The sequence below is a fragment of the Haliaeetus leucocephalus genome, unplaced genomic scaffold (genome assembly GCF_000737465.1).
Source record: "Haliaeetus leucocephalus isolate CR32 unplaced genomic scaffold, Haliaeetus_leucocephalus-4.0 Scaffold217, whole genome shotgun sequence".
NCBI classification, from domain to species: domain Eukaryota; kingdom Metazoa; phylum Chordata; class Aves; order Accipitriformes; family Accipitridae; genus Haliaeetus; species Haliaeetus leucocephalus.
The window spans coordinates 6,038,661-6,051,940 of NW_010972653.1; positions in this window are offsets into that span (position 1 = coordinate 6,038,661).

Genomic DNA, 13,280 nt, shown 5'->3' on the forward strand with positions numbered 1-13,280 from the left:
GTTGTTCTTAGACTGCTTTTAGTATTACTGTTTCCCCCAATTCTTGGAGCTTTTTGTAATAATACATGGCTCTGCGCTTTTTTCCCCGCCTTTTTTTTTTTCTTTTCTCCCCTAGATCTCTTAAGAGTTTTTTCCTAAACCTCTACCTCTTAGTTTCCCATGTTGGTGGGTTTTTGAAAATATTTAACTCCTATTAGTGTCCTGGCTAGACAGGATATGACATTATGAAAAAGGACATATTTCTAGTCCTTGCAGGCTTCTGATGGTACAGCTTCCACCTTCCATGTTTTTGTTCATTCTTTGAGTGTGCACAATGAGTGTTCCTACAATAAAACTGTTCAGATTATGTGCTTCAATTGACATGCATTGCTTTTTTTTTTAAAAAGAAACAACAAACAAAAAACCCAACAAAACTGTATCAATTCCATTTTCTTCATGCAGTCACTTTGAATTGCTGTCAAAGTATTGTGTGGCAGGATTCTACATAAACTCATATGCTTCGTAATTGGTGTTTTGGTTTCATAATTTCTTCCCCTCCCCCGTGCATTTCTTATTGATCCTTTATTTGTTTCATAAAGGTTTTTAACTCCAAAGTGCTCCCATTCTCTAGTAAAGATGTTTCGGTACTGATGTTAGCAATGAACTTTATCTACTCATGTAAGAGTTTGCTTTGTTTGCTGTCTTCTGGAGTGCTGCTGTCTTAGCGTGCATTACATTGTCAGCTAACGCTGTTCTCTTGTTTCCTTCCTTTTGCAACTTGTTGGGATAGCTGTCAGTTTTCCTTACAGGAACAGTATCTGGGGCTTATATCTAGATTATAGCTTAATTTATTAAATGCTTTTTCTAATGTCTATCAAGCTGGGCAAATTCTAGCTGTCTCTTGTTCACTGCATCTACATTTTGCACAAAAAATAAGTCTTGAAACTGCAACATCAGCTCTTGAACTTTAATAATAATGAATGCAGCATCATCTTTCTTCATACTGTTACTTGCAGAATTTGGCCATTGATGTGTATTTTTTGGAAGGGGAAGGAATGAAAGGTGTAGGGGAATAGGATGATGGTACAAAAAAGGAATAGACTGTAATTCCCAAAGTGAATTTGCCTAGTCCCCCCCTCCCAGGTAGATTCATTATTAGTGCAACACCCCAAGTAGTTAGGTGCATTCATGTGGTATTATGGTTTCCAGCTTCAGGAGATAATTTGCATGCACTTACATGCTGCTCCGCAGCTTAGGAAATGCTGGACAGACTAACACCTCAAATCCTGAACCATACTTATTCTTTGTGAGCCAGACATACAATTGACAATGCAATCTAAGACACCTTAGTAAAACAACAGTGTTTTGTTAGATTAAGGATGGGATTTTCATATACTGAATACAGTTGTATACAATAAATTCTGTGGGGCAGAGTTATTGTCGTAACCTCTACAACAAGTTTCACATTAGTGCAGTAATCATTTCAACTTCCTTGTTAGTATTTTCAGAATATTGAGAAAAAACTGCGCTCTAGTGTTCTCGCTTTTCTGCCAGATGGTGATGGTAGTAGAGGTGGTCCTTCATATAAAGCCATTTTCTTCTGAGGTATTCGTGCTGTAACTCAGTTCAGCAGCAAAACAAGGAGTTTTGTACTTAATTTCTCAGGATCTTTGTTGAAATGAGTAATGTCAACAAACCACACTGTTTTCTTCTCTCCAAGTGTAGTTGCAACATTCCTGGTGTGATAGCAGGCTATTTGTTATACCCGGAGAGAAATTATTTTATGATTCTGTAAAACAAATAGAGCACTTGCTACATTGCACCTGACTTTGTTTTGTGCAGTACAGAGCAGTGTAGGGAGACCAGAGTAGGTTGGGGGAGGGGGTAGTGGTGTTTGTTTTTATATTTTTTTAAAGCTTTTGACTTAGACACACATCCTCCCCACCCCCCAAAAAAAGCCAGTAGAAATGTTGATTGAGATAACCAGAATTTATGTGACCATACAAAATACACTAATATTTTAAATGTTAATGTCGTTTTCAAAGTAATAGTAACATCCTAAGTATGTCTGAGAATGGTCTGATACCACATAAAATTATCTTCCATATCAAACCAAGACTGTAAATTGGGCAGTAAATCATCATATATAGGAAAAGCATGAACTTTGAAATTTGTTCTTAATGTTACTGGAAGACTACAAACTTGAAATCCCAATTCTACAACAGAAATCCCAGACCTCTGTAACAAGAACTAACTGCCCTTTTCTGTGTTAGCGTAGCTAGATGACACAACTGCTGAAAGCTCCAGCAATTACAGCTTGGCCAGCTTTCAGATGAATAAAATGCCAGTGTGGGAAGGGTGAAATGTTAGTACCAGCTTTGGATTACTGCCATGATATTTTCCACTACGCTGTGAAGACTTGCTAGAGGAATGCCTTTGTCGTCTTCTGCCAGAATCCTTAGATGGATAAACAGACATGAGTACATCTCTGATAATAAAGTGTAGCCTCAAACTATGTGATCAAGTATTTTAAAACTTAAGTTTCTGTGTATGCAAACTTGTTTAAGGGAAGTTTGCCAGTAGTGTAGGATCTGTGACTTGACATCAGTGTAGGAATCCCTGAGCTGAGATTCTGTAAATGCCATTAGAAGTGGCTCATAAGCTCTTTTATTGCAAATGATATTCTCAGTTGTCCAATCTCTTTGCTTAGTTAAATCCTCATTCCTGCTGTTGTCATCATAATTGTAAAATCCCCCTACTTCTGGAAACAAAAGGACAGTTTGTAAAACCTGTTTGGGGGGAGCAGGGTGGGGTTGGGATTTTTTAGGCCTTCAAATTATGTATGGCTGCTGATCTTGGTATTGCTGAGCAGATGCTGGGTATTTTAGATCTGTTGTAAATATGTTGGAAACAATAAAAGGGGCTCATTATGGCCCTGTAAGAGAGGGAGGAAAAGGACAGGGAGATGTTTGTTTGTATGCTCTAGATTACTTAAACTGCACTCTCCAAGGAAAACTCCTGATGTGTTATGGCCAGGGAGCAATAAAGTTTGGTCTCAGCAGTGACAGCAGTAACAAAGCTGTGTATTATAACATTCTTCACATAACTCAGTCTTCCAAAGAGATTTTATGCATGTATTACAGATACTGTAGCCTCTGTGGTACAGGATGCATGAATCAGCCCAGTTAAGTTTAGATTAGAAAATACTTCAGTTTCTACTTGCAGAACAAATTATGCCAATGTGAACTGGGAGGCAACAGAATGCTTGGGGGGCTATTTTATAAAATGGCAGAATCAAGGGTTTGCTGTGCTCTCATCCCTTCTGAAAAATCCAGAGTGCTATAAAAAGTTGCTTTTGCTCTGTTAGCCTAATTACCATTGGTTTCAATATGTAGGTAGTGTAGATTCCATTTATACAGCTAATTTGATCTGAATAAATGGTCTGAACAAGATCTTGCTATCTGATTTTAAGGGTTTCAGTCATTGGTGAACTTTATTCATCACTTAATTCACCTTTAACGTTAGAATTAATCAGTTTAAATACAGGACCTTGAGAATAGAACTCAATTTTCATAGATCAGGTCTTCAGTAGGATTTTATACAAACACTATTAGCATTATTTTTATAGGTACCCATGCAAAATTTATTTTTATTCTGAGGCTTCAAAGTATATATATTTGTTAATATGTAGCCATGCCAAAATGCATTAAATAAATGTTAGTGCCCAGTAAATATTGCATCAAGTGGAAACTCTGTTACTCTCATGCGAGTTTGTTGCTGTTAAGCTTTGCCCTTGAGAGATGGCTGCGGTTTTTCTCAGTGGGAGGAACAGGAGGAACTTCTCAAGGAGTACCTAAGCATGACTAGAGAAGTTTGTGTACAGTAGTATTGCAGCTAGAGCCAGTTTAACTGACTCCATGTTTTTGCTATTCCATTTTGTCCCTTCCCACAATTTTTATCCCATCTGTGACAGTTTCAATAATGTAGGAAGACAAAATGATGGCTTTTGCTAGGCCTACTCTTTAATAACTTACCAACTGAGTTCAGAACTACTCTGCTGTAAAACTTCTGTTCCTACAAATGTGTTTCTAATGTTCTGATTACTCTCCTGCTCTATTCCACTCCAGCTGTCCTTGGCCTTGCTCTTCCTTTCTACCCTGTCCTTCTAAGGATCTGGAGCGAGGGCTGGGCACGCTGTAAGGTTGGTGAAGAGATGCTGTTCTTGAAGGCACAAATGGTTCTCATCTCTTGCACCTTGAAAATACTTGTAGGAGGGGTTGGTCTCTGCACCCAGGTGCAAGGTGTGTAGGATCCTGGAGGAAAGAAGATACAGGAAGATGTTCGCTACTGAAAGTGCACTGTAAAGCAAGGGAATAAAAAAAGGAAGACAGTGCATAAATCAGAGTAGTATTGAATGTGAACACTACTGCCTCTTATTATTACCTCCAGAGTGGAAAGAACTTAAAATATCTTGTCACTTAAAACAGTGGTGCATGGACATGCAGAGGCATGAAGGTCTCTTCTGTGGTAAAGGCTGAAAAGATGTTTATAGCTCCATGTCTGTGGCGCTCCATTCTTCTACAAGCAACGAGACAATACGTTGATGTGCTGTTCTGTATCAAGAGTGCACCGTCACCTCTGGTGGAGCTGCAGAATGTGGTTCAAAACCAGCAGCTTTGGTAAGTAACAAAAAATACTGATTTATAGAAATAATAATATAAATGGTTCCTATGGAGAAGAAAGCCTTAAGTGTGCCAACCTAATCAATTAGAGACTTTTGCTTCAAAGTGGGACAACGTATGCTGTGGTTTATGCACTAAAAATAAGACTGGAGGAGACCCCCTAGATCATCACATCCCACTCAGTCCCATCATAGGCACTACACAGCATGTTTATCAAGCCTTATATTTAGATTCTTTTCCTCCTTTGCTACTGGAAGCCTGTTCCAGGTCCTTACCCTGCTGATAGCTAGAAATCCAAATAAAAAGCTTATTCTTAGCCAGTTTATACCCATTTGTTTTTGTGTCAGTGCTGCCTGTTGGCTAAAATCCAGTAAGCATTCTGCTGTCAGGAGGTCTGCACAGGAAGAAATCTTGGATTAATAGATCAGAGTGCTCCAGGAACCTTTTGTGGTATGCAGGGATGGTAGGAATTGCAATGCTTCAATATATCTATAACAGTAACTGGTTGTCAGAGGCAGGTCCTAATGCTGCACATCTTTTTGCTCAAGGTTTTGCTGATTTTGGTGGGGATTCCATTCCTAGATGGTTTTGCAATAGATTTGTATTTTGTCAATGGTTATTTGTTTGGTAAGGGGGACATTTTGTTTTGGTGTGCGTGTGCACATAATCTATATTGCAAAGGGAAAAAACAGCTGAGGAAGGAGGAATCTCTAAATTCTCATTTTGGTTGCCTAATAGAATGATCTTTAACAGCATGGGCATTGACATTTCAAAGAAATAAACATTTTATTTTCTTTTTCCAAATTGCTGCTCTTTATAAAGGTGGCTCACTTGTTACTTCACTGTCTTAAAAGATAAAAGTTGTTAGTCATTGGCAGGAAATATTGCTTATCTGTCTGTCTTGACTGATGGGTCAAATGCAAATACTATTTTTGTCCAATTAGAACCAGAGGAGAAAGGGCGGATCATTCTTGTCAAAGGCGCTTCAGTTTTTAAAAGATGCTCAAGCCTTCCAAATGGAACATAGCATTTTTTTCAGGCAGACACAAATATGAGATCAATATTAGCATCCTGGAACTTCATACTTTATTCCCTGACTTTCCAGATTTCACTTGTCAAGACACCTAGGCAGGCCATCTTACTAATGAATAAATCACTGGAATTAAACAGTGCAGTAGGAAAAATAATGGGAAAGAAAACAAGTTGACTGTTCAGTTTCAGTGGATTTGTAATACTGGAATGTTTTTTTGTTTTCTCTAATAGTATGAAATTGCTACACCCAAAAAAGCACTATAATTTAGTATGTTCTGTTAGTAATCACATCTTTCCTCATCAAGTGGAATCTAGAAACCTGTTACTTCAAGAAAACTCATGAAAATTGTCATGTCATTGTGGATCTAATCATTATTTTTGTTACAGTAAAGCTTTACAACCATGCTGTGGAGAGCATTACATAGGCAAGCATCCAGAAAAGTCATGTGCCTAGGAACTCACACCTGACATGCTAACACTACCTTCATGACTGATGACTTTTTGACAACCTTTGGTAACTAGCTGAGTGCTTCAATGACTACCTAAAACCATGGGGTAAAGCCCTAAAGCCCATTTAAATTAACACAGGGTCATTATTTATGTAAAAGAATGAAACGCAGAGTTCTCTCATGCACTTTAAAAGATAAGTAGCATAAGAGCTTGACAATGTCTTCTGGGTTTATAGTAGAGATGGAATAATCCTGTCATCTGTTTGTAGTCTTGAGTCCAATTTGCTGGAGACAAAAGGAAAAGCTATGTGGATTAATTTGCAGATTTAAGAAGGTAACTGTAGAGAATAACCTGTTGAATTCCTGAACTCAGAAGCACTTGAGAGCACTCTGCTCTCTTGGAGAAGGGGAAAAGGCATCTTTCGCCAAGAAAATCTTCTGGTTCCTCTTGTGGGACATAAAAAGCAACCCCATGCACTTGTACTTGAGATTGCAGTGGTTGTGATCTTTTCAGAGAAGTTCTAGAGAAATTATTACTCCTTTTGTCATGATGAGCTTGTTTCTAAACTGCTGGATTTCTGCTCAATTTCCTTAAATGCTCTTGGGTCCTCTCCAGTGAAAATGTTGCTGCAAGGTGCAGTGTAAACAAAATTCTCCAGTGAAGCGTGATTGTCTAAAAACATCACTACAAGAACTGATGTAGATAAGCATGTGAAGGGAGAGAAGGATGAGAATTTAGTGGCAAAAGGAAATGCTGCAGCAAAGCTGAGCAGAGTTTGGAGAATCCCTGCCTAACTCAAGGAAGTGAATCCTTAAACCAAACTACATGGTGGCACCTCCTGGTAAAAAGAAGCAAACAGGTCCTTTGGGAAAGGAGATCAACCTTAGGGAAATATTTGGACTGCCACTTACTAATGCAAACCATTGGATTTGATGAGCGTGGTGATGTAGTCAAGGGGTAAAAGTTGGGGGTTATTCCCATTTGCAGGCAGCATGGAAGTTAGTAATGCTAAGGCTGCCAAAAGGGAAGTAGTTTGCCATTTCCTTACATGTAAGTTCTATCACTGTTTTTCCATTTGTGTTTGTTCATTTTTTTTCCCTTAATAAACCAGTCCTGCTCTGTGCAGTCTTGAGTGCTTGCACAGTGAGATGTTCTGCTGAATGATGGGGTTGGATCCCATTTGGAATAATTTATCAAGGCAACCTGGAATACCTACAGTCAGCTAGCTCTAGTGCCAAGTCTCCTGATGAGAGTCTGCTCAGAGCATCACAAGTACTGGCTGATTCCTAAACTACTAACTGAACTAGGTTTTTTTAGTTGGTGCTTTTTTTTTTTTTTAGCAGGAAATTTATTGTTTAATTTGTAGAATTGAGTCATAGAAACTATTTCCTGTCTGAATGAAAACAGTGTCCCCGATTATCCCAAATATTGCACAATTTTTCTGTTAAAAAGTTTTACTGAGAATCAAATTCTGAGATTTGCTTTTTTTCTTTGAAATGTATTTAAAATTGTTAGCTCTGAGTCCCTCATTAGGCATTTTTGTCCAAATAAAAAGTCCTCAAAAGGCCTGATAGTCATAGCCAAATGGGACTCTGAATTGCATTTCCATCTTACAAAAGACAGTTGGAAAGATAACTGTGTGGGAAGTGATACATTGCAGGGAACAGTCATGCCCTGGCAGTGGGGATGGACCAGATGACTTAATTTCTCTTTTCCATTAGAGCTGTCTCTGATTCCCCAGCTAGTCATGCAAGCACATGACTGACAATAAGGGTAGAAAAATATGGAAAACATATCTCCCAGCGTAACAAATAAATCCTATTCTTGATTCCATCACCTTGCAAGCACTGATTAATTGAACACCATATAGTCTTATATCATTATGTTGGTCTTCTAGATGAAACCTTTAAAACTGACTTGCCATCTGCTCTGCCTGGAATTCAGAACTGCTTTCTCAGCTGCATGAGACATCTGCTTGATGCAGCTGATGGGTGAATAAAAGGAAGATTTGAGAAGAACAGCTTAAAGAAGCAGTTGCAGGGGTAATATACTCTATGCCCTGTTTTAATAATGTCCCATACAACTCATCTACAAGATTGTGGATGTGCAGCACTGTGCTGACTACTACGCTATCATACAAATGACATGGGCTTGCTGTGCCAACGCACACCAAGGTGTGAAATCACTGTCTGTGTAGTTGGTTAGACTGGTGTTAAGATGGCTTTTTGCTGCTGTTTGTAAATCAGCCATGACCTGGCTATCATGATCCAAAGGATTGGGTTTTTTGGGGGGGGCAAGTAAAATCTTCCCTGACCATTTGCCAAATTTTCCTTCCCCATCACTTGGTGCTTCTTGCTAACTGACTGCTCTCCCTCAGCCAGGTAGCCTGTGGTCTTGCAGTGCCAGATCTTATCTGGGATATTAAGAATTTTGGAATCAGCATTTAGATTATTATCATTGGATAAGTCTTTGAAATATGTGTGATTAACCTCATGCTGCAGAGTTTGTACATGAAATTTCATTCCCACTTCATGCATCCCATCTGTATCATTCTCCATTAATGTTATTCATGTCATAATTACAAACAAAATCAAAGACCAAAGAATCCAGAATGTAGCATTAAGATGAGAATGGATTACAAGAATGCACTTAGACAGACTCGCATCTAGGTGAAGAGAGATGAGGGTGTACAAGATAAAGAACTTTAAAAGCAGAATACACTGACCAATAAAACACCATTGTTGTTTTGATGGAAGCTATACAAAAGCACCCTATTGTCTGAAAGTGGATGTTTACCCTTGAGATTCCTCATAACTCTGATCTGCAAATACTAGAGGGATGCTCATCTAGCCAACTGAGACCCAGGAGGAATTTGCCTCTCAGATCCATTTTGGAAGAACTGTTGTAACTTTTATTTCCTTCTCTGTAAGAGACAGTGGAGAAGTGTGCTTCTTACTGGAACTTTGTCATATACTTTCTACTACTGCAGAAACTTAGGGTCTCTGCAGTGTCCAGTGTCTCCTGACCTCTTCTTGTGGCTTTTTTTCTTAATAATTGTGGCTTTCAGTCTTTTTCTGTAGGTATTTTGTGTTACAGGATGTTGAAAACCCGTTTTGTAGCCCAGATTTATAGACTAGATGTTTTGTGGAGCCTTCTGAAGTAGATGTCTATTACATGCTTACTTGAATATAAAAGGTTGGACCAGTCCTGTGTTCCTTTGGCACTGGTAATCAGCTGTTTTCTTCTCATGTGGGCCAAAGGAAAAGTGCTCTCCAAGCTGCCGCCTGCGGAGCCAGAGACAATGACAAGATAGAGGGATGTCAATTGTTTTACATGCCCTGCATTCCTCTCCCCAAAGTATTTTCCTGTGCAGAGGGATCCCAATTTCTAAAACAGGCAATGAGAAAAAAATCTTCAACATCTTAAGAAATATAAATAAATACATGTAGATTATAAAAATCTTATTGGTTAATAAGAATACTCTGATAATGAAGGAATTTTAACATTTAGAAATAAGGCATGTCTGACTACTGAGGGCCTTTTGTGGAAGAAATGACCAAAAATTCAAAATCCTACATTTAACAACATATTTCGTGTTTGTTGCTACTTGTTTTTTCCCTTGACTTGTGAAGTTTTTCCATGTTTTCTGTTTCCAAATGGAATAGAGAGATTGTTGCTGTGCAGGGAAACTGCCTCAGAGACCTACCTCATTGAGACAAAAGTAACTAGTAGATGTAGTTTGATGTATTTTTATTTGTTTTTCTTCCTCGTCACTCAGCTTTCATATTCACTTGCATCCACCCACTCCCAAAACTCTTATTTGCTGCTAGTAATGTGTTTACTTGTTTTCTTATTTAAAAAATCCCTGGCTTACAAACACTACACATTGCTTTTAAACAACATTGCAGCATGAAATGTATCAGTCTGAGCCTTATAAATTACAGCAACCCGAAGGCTATGCTGATTTATACTTGCTGCCAGTGGTGTCTGAGGACTCTTGCATTAAATGTGAATTGCCATGGTACAAAGCTGCAGTGGCAGCCTGTCCTCCTGGGCTATGCTTCCTATGCTGACAGCCAGTTTCTGCACTGGATACATGCTCTGGAGGATCCCTCTGAGGCCACCGTTATGTGGTCAATTTAGTCCAACATAAATCCATACTGCCTTCAAAAACTTCTGCTGTCTCATCTGTGCTTGTCCCTAGTGCCTCCCTTAGGCTGGCATAAGGCAGCCTGAATGCAGAACCCAATACGAAGGCAGACACCTTTCACTTATTACTTCCCCAACCATGTGCTGACCCACACACAGCCCGGTTCTGTAACAAGAGAAATGCATGGAGGAGAGACCAGGAGGACTACCCCTCCCTATGGCAATGCAAATTATGTTGGACTGATTGTGGCTATGTGACAAAAACCTGAGTATAAGGACTTTTGGAACACCCCTATCGGTCAGACTCAAGGTGGGTTTATTTGTCTGGTTTGCACTGGATTCTGAGTCTGGTCTTGTAATGTTTATTATTGACTTAAAGTAAGTGATACCAGATTCACACTCAGGGCTCCATGATAAAAATCTCCTTAGGAGTAATACTTTCCAGTAGTGAAAGCTCCCAAGACTCAAAAGTACATTGCAGAAAAAGAAGAGTTGTATCTAAAAGACAAAAATCATGATCCTCACCAAGGAAAGAACCTTGGTATCCTTAGCAGAACTGTCAATCCAAATCATACCCTGGAAGAACATAGGCATGGTAAGCAAACATGTGTCTTACTGCAATTTTCATGTATTCTGTATGATCCAAATTTCTTCCTACCTTTGCAGTTGGGTTTAGGGGTAAAAAACAATTTTAAGTATCAGAAGGCAAATGTTTTCAGTCTTCCCGTGCTTTATTGTGTGGGAGGCTGTTTCTGTAGTGTTCCAGAATGAAATGTCCTGGTACTGATGCCTGTAATGAAGGGAATGGGAGAATATGGGATTAATACAACAAACAAGATGATCTGATAATTTTCCACAGAAAATTAGTTCACTAAAAAAGTTTAACTGATTAAAATGAAACTATCTAGGGCAAGACTCCTATTAATTTCAATCAGGAAGCCAAGAGTATTTGGAATCCCCACTTTAAAATTATAACCTAAAAGATGCATCACGTTCGTGGGAAGTAAAAGGGTGGGAAAACAATAAGTAGTATGCCAACTAGTTTCAGTTGTGCTGGTGTGTGTATACTGAAACATGTATTTTATTTATAAATATTATATTGTATATATTTTTATATGTATTTGTGTATATATTTATTTATTTATGAGATGTGACCATGTCTGCTTGCAGAAGACTGACTCATTTCATTTTGGAAATTAGTTATAATCAGATGGTAACAACTTTTCGTTACTAAGGACCTAGGCTGAACCCATGCCAGTAACTGCACATCATCAGCTGTAAGTTTGCAGTCATCTGAACCACTCATGCCTTTGCATAACTCAAATTTCTGGACTCAAATGGGGACAGAAAAATGTTGTTAAAGTTAAAATTTTGCCCCAAATACATGATTTTGATTATGGCATCTTCTCTGAAGACTATTTAGAAACCACATTTGACACAGTAATTACTGGTCATGTTGTCTGGAAAAACAAATAGAAGTATAAATCCTTAAAGATTGAGATAAACCCTTATTTTCTGTGTGTTCTTGTAGACTTATATGAGAATAGCCAGTTAAATACCTATTCTTTAAGTAAATTTAACTTTTCAAGTAGCTCATTTGAACATTGTTTAAGTTATAGGGAATGCTAGAGGCTTGCACAGTAAAAACAATGTGAAAGTCTAATGAAATACAATGTAAAAAACTGCTCAGGTTTACTTACTATCATATATGCAGTATCTTTGCATTAATAAGAGCGAGACAAGTAATATACATTTAGAGATCTTAGAAAAACATCTCCTCATACTTAAACTGTTTCTCTACATTGCACAAATTGCACACGCATTTATAAAATATATATAATTACATAAAATATATAATTACTGATTATAACATTTTATAGCTTAACATCACACCTGCATTGCTCTTATCGTTAGACAATGTTGTCAGCCACTAATAAGGCAAATATTTTAATAAATGCAGACTAGTTTTGTTAATGATTTAGAGTCATAAAATCATTAAGGCTGGAAGGGACCTCTGGAAATCATCTGGTTCAACTCTCCGCTCAGAGCAGGTCCGAATTCAAAGTTACAGGTTCCTCAGGGCCTTGTCTTTGAAACACACTTAATGCTAAATAGTCCTAATACTCTACATAGCATTAAAAACATTAACATAGTTGTTCTCACTAGCCCACTGTCAAACAGATACATTAGACTTATCTGTGTTAAAACTCAGCTACTATACTTATTTCTTCCTACATAAACAGCAATTTAGGGGTTTTTCTCTCAAGATCTTAACAGCTTTTATTTTTATACTATCTTACTTTTATTTTATACCCCTTATTGCATAAAGCCAGTAAGTACAAATATGTTTGTATAGTCACTGGTGGTGGTTTTATTCTTGGTGAATTATCATTGCATTCTGAAGACTGGGGGTTGGTGAATTACACTTTAGAGTGCTATTACTCAGATACTAATAAAAGCCAATAATCTGTATTCTTAAGGGAAAAAGACCTGGATTTGTATCAGCTGTGATAAATGAGAAAACATGTCCAACAGCAACACACTAAAATTCAACTGGTTTGATTTTGTTCTAATCACTTTAGTGTTTGTAAAAGGTCCTGAAAAGTAATGTTTTCTCTAATCTCAGTATAATTGCACCAAAAAAAGTAGCAACACATCCTTGCTTACACTGGCTCTAGCAATGTTTCTCATCAAAAGACATAGAAGAACTGGGATTTGGACCAAAAGGATGGTTTAATTTGCAGGGGACAGTCTGCTGATCTTACTAATTCCTACTGGGAAATGACTCTTACAGCAAGGCCCCTGTAAGTACAGCTGGAAGATGCTGGTACGTACATCTGATCAGTCTGTAATCCTGCTGAAAATACCTAACCAGGATGACTGTCATTATGAGTCTAGGGGCCTCATGATGCAGACACTGCTGCCCAAGAAGCTGTACTGAGAACAACTTCCATATAAAAACTAAGTGGAGGCCCATGGTATTCCATC